This window comes from Monodon monoceros, unplaced genomic scaffold (genome assembly GCF_005190385.1).
Source record: "Monodon monoceros isolate NGI ecotype Baffin Bay Population unplaced genomic scaffold, NGI_Narwhal_1 Super_Scaffold_16, whole genome shotgun sequence".
In the NCBI taxonomy this organism is placed as follows: Eukaryota; Metazoa; Chordata; class Mammalia; order Artiodactyla; family Monodontidae; genus Monodon; species Monodon monoceros.
In genome coordinates, this window is record NW_021703772.1 from 69,343,758 (window position 1) to 69,354,412 (window position 10,655).

The window sequence follows — 10,655 nt, forward strand, 5'->3', positions numbered from 1 at the left end:
ATAAGGAATTTGAATAATACCTTGTGTATAATAGATGTTCATAGTTCTTTAAAATAATTTTAAAAGGGAAAGAGTAGGAAATACATTACAAACGGAGGTAATGAGGAAGAAGGAAGAAGAGAAATGAATGTGCTTTGCACATCTATTGGAATGCCAGACCGAGCTTGGGTTTGACTGGGTGACCAATACAAATGAAGTCATTCTAGTTTTTTGCGCAGTGGAGTGACGCGTTTTAGAAAAGATGGTCTACAAGGAGTTAACAAGCTAAATCATACTGAAGAGAGAAAACTTGGAAGGAAAAAGATTAAGGAAGGAGCTGGTTGCAGTCATTCGGGCTGAGGTGATGAAAATCTGGACTCGGTCTTTGGCAGTGAGAGTGAGAGAAATGAGTGGTTCTGGATGATGTTGAAATAAAATCACGAGCTGGGGAAAACACGGCTGGCATAGAATTGATGGCAATCAACAAAATCAGTACAAAAGGACTGCTGCACAGTTGGTGATAGAAACAAATACAAGTCACTTCTTTACATTACCTTATTTTTGCTCTCAGTGTGACTCAGTTCTGTTTGGTCGTCATCTAGTGCCGCATGTGGTCATGTTCCTGGCATATGGAGTAATTGTTTCACTACATCCAAGAGCTTGCTCACTGGGCTCCAGCTGTTCCCTGGTCCACCCAAACTGATCACTGAGCTGTGGTAGATACAATTCCTTTGTCCTGAGGAAAAGGTTTGAAATGAGTCAGAATCTGTTGATTTGTGAATAAAGCAAAACCTTTTACTTGCCAGAGGCTCTGGTTCCCAAGGAGGATGGCACAATGAATCTTGCTTACTTCCTCCATCCACTCCCACTCTACAAATGAGGCCCAACTGGTTGTATGACCCAGGTGCTATCTTGGTCTTTCAAGAGCTAAATAAGGCACTTTGGGGTTCCCGTGTTAGTAAGGCCAGGGAAATGAATTTGTTTTATTTATTTATTTATCTATCTATTTTTTTAACATATTTATTGGAGTATAATTGCTTTACAATGTTGTGTTAGTTTCTGCTTTATAACAAAGTGAATCAGCTATACATATACATATATCCCCATATCCCCTCCCTCTTGCGTCTCCCTCCCTCCCACCCTCCCTATCCCACCCCTCTACGTGGTCACGAAGCACCGAGCTCATCTCCCTGTGCTATGCGGCTGCGGGAAGTGAATTTCTGGTAAGGGGGGGAGATGGTTTCTGCACTCCCCATTCTGTGGCCCTTTCAGTGCTGCTCTGTCTTAGGCTGTGGCTTGAGATCATGACACTTTGTCAAGATTTAAGATTATTCTGGACCAGCTCTGTCCAATACACATATGATACACATAATTAATTTAAAATTTGCCAATAGCTGCATTGAAAAAGTTACACAGGTGAGATTAATCTTAATAACACTTTATTTAACTCACTACAACAGAAATATTATATTGATGTTAACAATGTAAAAAGTATTAATAAGATATTTCACATTATTTTTTTCCTACTAAGTCTCCAAAATGCGTGGACTTCTAATACATCTCAGTTTGGACTTGCCATATTTCAAGGGCTCAATCGACACATGTGGCTAGTTGTCATTATAGTGGATAGTGTCCTCAAGTCCTCTAAATAAGATGAGGTACTTAGATCTTGGTTCTCCATCTGATTTTTTTCTCTTACCAAAGTTTTTGTGACTGGTTTAATGTCTGGAGTATTCTATTACCTAATTGTTAAATAGAGTGTAGCAAAATAATGATTAAAAGTGTTTCGTGTCCTGCAAATCTTTTCTAGCCCACAAATTCAAGATTGGATAAAATCTTACACAAGGTCGACAGTGTGCCTTTCCCTCAAAAACCTTGCTGCCTCTTTGGTCCTGGAAACATTCAGAGGGGTGGTAGAAAAGAATTTTAGAGCAAGTGGATGTTTTCCTGAAGTATTATGAAAAAATATTTTTTTCTGGGTATTTTTATCTCATCTATAACTAAGATATGACCATGTTAGAAATACTGAAACCATAGAAGTCTCTGTGCTTCTATGAAATATTAGGCTTACCACTAGGCTGATACTGTAATGGCACCCAGAGGTCAGTGACTATGGATTTTTCAAAGGAGGGACCCTACATTTAGCGAAGGACAAATTGTGTGCATCATACAGATAAGGAGATTCTGGCATAAATAGTACTTCGGGCTGTAAGATTACGTTTGAAAATATCGAGTAATGCACATTGGATATTTTATTTGAATAAAAGCAAAACTAGAGCAAGTCCTCATGCAGTCAAGCATGGCCCCTCCTGTTTTCAACAAAGGGGATTTTCTTCTTTTACCTTCCATCAGGAAATGGGAGTTTATATGGGAGAAGGCAATGTTGTTGTTCCTTTTTCCTGTTACAGTAGGAACAGGGTAACAACAGAATAAAAGGCCATGCCTCTGTATCACAACAAAAGTAATTTCTCTGACCTTCAGTGTTCGCCAAGAGTGAAATTGTGGGTTTGCACTCATGCCTCAGTGTAACCAGTTGTGGTATCACATTATAGGACAACAAATTCATGCCTGACCAGACTGCGTGTTTGCACAGAGTCCACCATCTGCTTTTCCTCTCTCCTGCCTGCTGTTTCCTTCATCCTTCTTCACAACTTCCTCCCCTGTGACAGTTCATCAGTATGAGCTCTGAGGAGGCAGCATGAAAGGGAGAACTTGCTGCATCAGAGTCGGTGCTAATTAGAGGAAAAGCACAATCCCTTAGCCACCAGATGGTCCAGACAGCCCACAGTCTTTTTGGATCCCACAGGCTCCCATACGACTCCTTGACCACATTAGCTAAGCCTTGCCATTCAAATTGATTGTTACACCAAGTCATCCACCATGAGCATGGGACAGTAGCCAATATTTTATGATAACTATAAATGGAGTATAACCTTTAAAAATTGTGAATCACTATGTCGTACACCTGAAACTTATATAATATTGTACATCAAATATACTTCAATAAAAAGTTTTTAAAGTCCTACCAATGTGGCACATGAACTCCACAGACTTTTTTCTCTCTCTCTAGAATTTGATCAAATGATTGCTTTTATAATTAATTATAATATTCTGATACTATTATATGTATATATTTTAAACTACAAGTTGCTGGTGTAAAAAATTAATAAACAGAAACCTCAATTAAGTACAGTTGGGGAGCCTCAAGGGGGAGCTCTCATGCCCTGGAGGATAGCAGAGCCCAACTGGAAGAAGAAAGCCTCCTCTTCTTTCCTGGCAAGGATTCGGCCAATGAAAAGCCATGGACTCTTTGTTTACTATAGCCCTCCCAACTTCCTTTTCCCCTCTGTAAAAGAGTTCTTCTTTTGCTGTGCGGCGACTTGCATGTGGCTCACATTGTTGCAGATCCTGAATTACAGTTGTCTACTGATCCTGAATGAACCTATCTTTGCTACAGAAATATCTGGCAATCTATTTATTTCCAAATAAATATTTCCAGCTACCAAAATGTTGACCTGTACTGGGACCAGAGAAGGCCTCCAATAGCTCTGGGGTTGGTTAGCAAACAGGTGCAGTATCCACAATAGAGCCCATTGTCACTCACTGCTTTCTTGCCAACCCTGGAGTTTGAAAGCACTTCTTTCTCCTGGATCAAAACTCACATCCTCTTTGCATTTGAAGCTCTCCAGGATTTATTTGAGATCTATTTTAAGGTTTTGTCTTTCCGGTTAAAGCCTTGTTCTGTATATGAGTACCTTTTTGGCATTTTGGTTTGATTTTGAGATCAGTCTGTTTCAACTGAAGCTGGCTAAAAAAGCCTTCGGCCAATTCCTTTGGGAACAGGGTCTGCTTCTCTGAAACTGCTGGTTTTCAGCCTTTGGCCTATTCCTTTGGAAGGGGCTATTCTCTGGAAACTGGCTGAAAAAGCCTTTGGCCTCACTCTTCTGGGACCAAGCTGTTTCCTTAGAATTGGCTGGTACTGCTTGCAAGCTGTTTGAATTGAGCTGTTTGTGCTATAAGCTGTTTAAGCTGTTTGAAAATTGTTCTCTACTCGAGAGAAAAACCTCTGAGAATAGGATCCCAGTTATCTAAATATTTTGAGGGTGTCCCCCTACAAGGTCTCTGGTCAATTTTATGTTTAAAAGCTGTGCTTTTTCCTCATGTTCATTTCTAACAAAATGGACCAACCTGACCAAAGGCAATTTAGAATATCAATGGCCATTATGGAGAACTTTCGGAATCTCTAAATTTAATTTCCTTAAAACTGAATTGGACTGCAATAGCTCAAAAATTTCCAGAGCTTAGTGGAATGCTTATTTCAATTGGTATTTTAAGGCTTCTCAACATTATCAGGAGTCTAAAATTGCTTCTCTGCAAAATAAGATTTTTAAGATTAACTGAGGCACCAGTCACCAGCACCATCTTCCTCCTTTCCTTCTACACCACCCACGTCTCCTCTATACCCTCAGTTCCCTTATACTCATTCTCTTGCCAGACTTCCCCTTTTCTGAAACTCTACCCACTCCCTTTTCCTCTGAACTTGTCAGAAATTGTCCTTTTTAAATTAAGCCTTCTGTGGATTCAGAGGCTAAACCTTTAAATTCTTATATCCCCTGAATCAAAGCTGAACTGCGAGCCATAGCCAAAGATTTTTCCAAAGTAACTGAAGATCCTCACAGATTTGCTGAGGAATTTAATATAGTCATTCAAACTTGTTGACCTGGTTTCTCTGACTTATATCATCTAGTTCATATATTTGTCAGTGAAGGTCAAGCCCAACATTGCATGAAAACCACTAACTGGGAAAATCCTGAAAGATCTCTAAAATTACATATGGGAGACCAGCCCCCTAACTTATTATTTGATCAGGCTCAAGCAATCACCAGGCAACTTCATGGAGTCATTCTTAGGGCTTTTCCAAAGCCTGTTAGTTGGAACAAATTTCAAGTTTGCACATAGAATCTGATGAATCTGTTCATGATTCTTACAATCGACTTCAGATTATTTTTAAAGAAAATTCTGGCTTTTTTTTTCAGATGCTGATTCTACCTAAGTAGCTTTTAACTTTATGCTTATTAATGAGCTGAACTGTGACCTTTCCCTTCTAGTAAAAAGGACCAGAATGGAATGGGAAACTATGCTTATTCCAGATTTAGCTAATCTGGCAAACCAGCTCTCTCAAACTCCAGATGAGTCACCTCAAAAAAATACGGCCAAAATTCTTCAACTCCAGCAAATGAAGTGTCCTAAACAAAACAAAACCTTCCTAGTTTTTTCTACTGTTACAAAGAGCCAGGACATTGAAAAAGAGATTATTGCAAATGTAAGCACTTTAGGCGCCTTCAGCCTTCTAACCAGCCTTTCCAATATCCTCCTGATTCTCAATGACATGGCTCCGAGGAACTACAGGGGCTCTTCTCAATCTTCTTCACTGGCTTGGAGAAACATTTCTCTAGACTGAGGATGACTCTCTTCCAGTCCTAAATAACATCAGAACCACACTCTTGGTGCTCAGCCCCACTACAACAAAGCAGCCCCTGTCTTGGAGTACTAAAACAGTCAAAATAGTGGGGATCTCTAATGAACCTTAAGAAGTTCCTGTCTTTGAACTTATTCCCTTGTGTTTAGACCCTTTGAGAGATACACCCCCTTTCCTCCTTTGTTCCTCCACCCTTATTCATTTATTAGGCTGAGACTTCTTAGAGAAGTATCATGCTGGTATTTCTTTCTCCCAAAAGTGGAAAATAATTCTGAGATTTGACAGTAGTCCTCAAAATAATCAACCAGGTGAATTAAATAACCCTTTGACATTATTTATTTGTCCAGTCCCTGAAGAGACTAGAGCTGTCTCTGAAAACACTGATCTTTTGTCCCTATTGAATAAGCTACCACTTTCCTTATGAGCAAAATCTCCAAATGAAGTTGGCAAAATTCACAGTGTACCTCCCAACAAGTTTCAAATACAATCCTCAAGACCTCTTCCCAAAATTATCAATACCCTATAAGTAAAGAAATCCTATAACGCAGAAAGCCCATAACAAATGATTACAAGGCTCAAGGCCTCATTAACCCTCATACTAGCCCAATTTTCTCACCTGTGAGAAAAACTAAGGGCCAAAGGTGGAGGTTTGTCCAGGACCTCCAAGCAATAAACAACAGTGTTATCCCTTGACACCCTGTTTTTCTAACTCTCATACATTACTAACATCCATCCCCACCAGAAGTAAATTCTTTACTGTAACTGATTTATGCAGTGCATTCTCTAGTATTGCAGTTGGTGAAGCTAACCAATACATTTTTGCCTTCACTTGAGAAGAAAAATAATTCACCTGCACAGTAATGCCTTGGGCTTTTACTGAGAGTCCTAATTCCTCACAAATCCTGAAGTCTGATCTGGAAAACTTTCCCTGCGCTTACTAGCCCCAATCCTCTGGTTTAGCTGAATGCATTAACGACATTATTAAAAAAAATCTCAATTGGCAGAATTGGTCAAGGCCCCCCAAATACCTTGGTCAAAAGCATTGCCATTGGTCCTTCTAAATCTCAGATCCACCCCTTTTGGAGCTCACAAATTCTCACCCTTTGAGACAGTCATGGGATGCCCAGTGAACTTGGCTCCTGCTTTTTTTGACACACGACTGTGAAAAGGAGATATATTCCAATATTGCAAAGGCCTAATTGCTTCTAATAAAAATAATAATGCTTTGGTAGAGCAATATTTTCACAGTGTGCCCTTGGGAGATGAAGACCTTAAGCATCATACCTTGCAACCTGGAGTTTCATCTACTGGAAAAGGCACTTCCAGAATACCTCTCTTCAACCTTTCTCAAAAGGTCCCTATCAGGTACTACTAACCAACCCTTGTGCTGTCAAACTCCAAGGAATAGACTCTTGGATTCACAAGACACACCTAAAGAAAGCACCAAACATTGACTAGATCATCATCTGGTGACCTAAAAGTAAAGATTTCAGAGAATTGAAGTAGATGACCTCTGATAAGACAGCTTTCCTAAAATATCCAGACTAGGCATGTTGGAAGTTTGTTGCCAAAACTTTGATGATGACATAATGCTTCAGATGATCTCCAGTGTCTATGATCTTGATAGCATATGGACTTGAGATAAAAAATGCCTGGGAGTTCTCCTTCCTACTCCTCCTTGTTTCTCTAATGTGACCTTAATAGTTTTCTAATCTGGACACTAGGTATGATATATAAGATATTATACCTAGGAAAGGTCCTTCCTGACAGTAAAAGATAAAAGGTCACTGAAACCAGAAAACCTAACTGTTGATAAGCAATGCATTCAGAGATTTTTTTTTGGCTGTGCCATGAGACATATCCCTGACCAGGGGTAGAACCTGTGCTCCCTGCAGTGTAAGCTCGGAATCCTAACCACTGGACTGCTAGGGGAGTCCCTCAGAGGAAGATCTTGATCAAAAGGGGGAGATGTAAAATATTAATAGACAGAAACATCAATACAATTGGGAGACCAGAAGAGGGAGCTCTCACGCCCTTCAAGGATAGCAGGGTCCAACAGGAAGAAGAAAAAGTACTCTTCTTTCCTGGCGAGGACTCAGCCAATGAAAAGCTATGGGCTCTTTGTTTACTACAGCCCTCTCAACTTCCTTTTCCTCCCTATAAAGCATTCTCCTTTGCTTGCTGTGCAGGGGAACTTGCACTTGGCTCATCATGGTCACGGACCCCAAATAGCAATTCTCTGCTGATCCCGAATAAACCCCTCTTTGCTGGAGAAGTATCTGGCAGTCTATTTATTTCAGGTCAACATTAGAAAAATTATCAGAGTGGAACACAGAATTGATTAGATTATGTATTAATTGAAATTTCACTAATTAGAATGTCAAAAGGAAGTAGACATGAAGTTCAACTAATTCTCACTTTACTAATCCATAAAACAGATACTTCTCATCCATAGTTGGTAATCTTCCCTCAGTTCTCAGGAAAAAATAACTGAATATCTGCAGTAAAATCTCCTATTACTAATTCTCCATGTTATAATGAACTAAACTGCAATTCACGTTGAAAGGCACGCTAAAACAGTAACACAAGGATTAAGCGATAATTGTTAAGACAACAATTGTTAATATCTGATTGTTTAATAATCATGAGCTTGGCCCTTTACTGGTCACACCTGGAGGTGCTCTCTTTGAGCCATATCTAGCTTGGGCCCACAGTGAGCAGCCAGCGAGCACCAAATCCTCTATATTCTTCTTCATGCATTCATTCAGATAACAATATTTATTAAGCACTTACCTTACACCAAGAATTGTTCCTATGTCCTTGGGCTATATGAGTGAAACAAGCCAAAAATGGAGATAGTATGTGAGGTAAAGAGGAATAAGCAATAAAAATAATACATACATATATATTCCAGGATATTGGGAAGTGGCAAAATCTATGGAAGAAAAGAAGAGTAAGCTAAGAAAAACTGGAGGTGGAGGGGGGTCAATTTTAAGGGAGTGATTGAGCCTCATTGAGAAGGTGACACAAGCAAAAACTTGAGCCCATGTTGGTAATGTCTTTCCTATTTTCTCATCCCTAAATCTTACTTTGCTATCGTAATCTTTCCCTACACCGTCTGCCAGACACGTTTGCTCCATAGCACAATAGAAAAAAATAGGTAAATGGTAGAAACAGGCAGTTTACCCAGGCAAATCCACAAATGTCACCTACTGTATGAGACTACTTAGTGAAGAAGACCTGCTAATTCATCATATTCATTTTCAGATTTATCTTTTAAACTTTCTGAAACAATATGAAAAATCACATGGTTCTATATTTCTACTAAGGTAAATATTCCCTTCCTACACTGTGCCCTCAACACCATTTGGAGATGACATGGCAGGGACAGTTATGTGTACTTCCAATTCTTATTCTGTTCATCACTCCTATCTCTTGACTGCCTGCTTTGGGAGATGAGGGCATGTGTTTTCTTATCCATCTATCTGTGTTTCTTCACCCCCCTTCCACTTTCCAACTTTGTTAGCTATACATTTAATTTTATTAACATATAAATAATAAATCATTCTGATCAATAATTTCTGACTACAAAATAGTCTTTTGTGATTTGTCCACATGAATTGTAAAAACGTAAAACCTATAAACACTCAAACTATTGTGACTAGGTAAGTATTGCTTTTGAGCTAAATGGTTTAGCAGGATTACATTTCTTTCTCTGTGGGTCTAACAGAACTTCTCATGCTGCTTAGTAGAGAATGTTTCTAAGATCCTACTTTTACATACCGTCAATTACTTCCATCAGTTGTGTGACTATTGGGACTCCTATTTACAAGTGGCATGAAAAACAATTCAAACTTAGAAAAAATTAGTTATGCAAAGGAATAGATCTGTCTTTAGAAAAGACTGGAGACAGGGGTTCACAAAATGTTAGCCTCGGGTTTTCAAAGACCAGATTCTTTCTTTCTTGGCTCAGCTTTTCTCTCCCCTGAATGATGACTTCAGTACTTTAATGCCTCATTTTGCTGAAATACACCCTCAAGTTCCTTCCTAAGAAAGGATATCTGGGGTGTAAGCTTTCTGAGTTTTCATACTTCTGAAACTCTCTTCATTTTGTCCTCGTATTTGACTCCTATCGTGACTAAGTAGATTCTAGCATGACAAGCCTTTTCTCTCAGAACTTTAAAAACATTCCACCTTTGTTCTGCGGCATCTAGTTGGCAGATGGTAAATTTGTTGTCAGTCTAATTCTTGCTTCTTTTGTAGGCAATTTTTTCTCTCTGGAAGAATTTAGAATTTTCTCTTTGTAATTAATATTTTAGAAGTTCACAGTTATATGTCTTTGTATGAGTTTTTTTCTCATATTTTGCCCTGGGCATTTTGTAGGCCCAGAAGATGTATTTTCTTCTTCATCTTTGGGAAATTCTCTTGCCTTCATTCTATAATAATACTTTCCCTCTGCTTTCTTTGACATTTCTTTCTCAAACTCCTACTAATTGGATGTTGGACTTTCTGAGTTTTTATTCTATGTGTCTTACCTTTTTCATCATATTATCCATCTTCGTCTTTCTGTTCTGAGAGATTTCTTCAATTTCATTTCCCAAAACCTATATCGATTTTTAAAAATTTGGCAATCGTATTTTCAATATGTAAGAGCTTTTTCAATATTAGTTTTTCATAACCTGTTGTCTAAATTGTGGCAATATCTTATTGAATCACAGTGAGGATGCTAATTCAAGCTTTTAAATTTTTTTAAAATTTTAGCTTTATTGGGGTATAACTGACAAGTAAAATTGCAAGATATTTAAGGTGTAAATCATGGTGATTTGATATACATATACATTATGAAAGGAACCCCCCTTGAGTTAATTAATACATGCATCACCTCACATTTTTTTGTAAGAATATTTAAGTTCTTCTCTCTTAGCAACTTTTGTTTGTACAATACAGTGTTATCACCTGTAATCACCATGCTTTACATTAGATCCGCAGACCTTATTCAGCTTATAGCTGAAAGTTTGTACCCTTTACCAAGCTCCCCCTATTTCCCCAGCAGCCACTTTTCTACTCTGTGTTTATGAGTTTGACATTTTTTTAAAGATTTTATGTGTAAGTGTTAACATGACATATTTGTCTTTCTTTGTCTAGTTTATTTCACCTCGCATAATGCCTCCCAGATCCATCCATCTTGTTACAAATG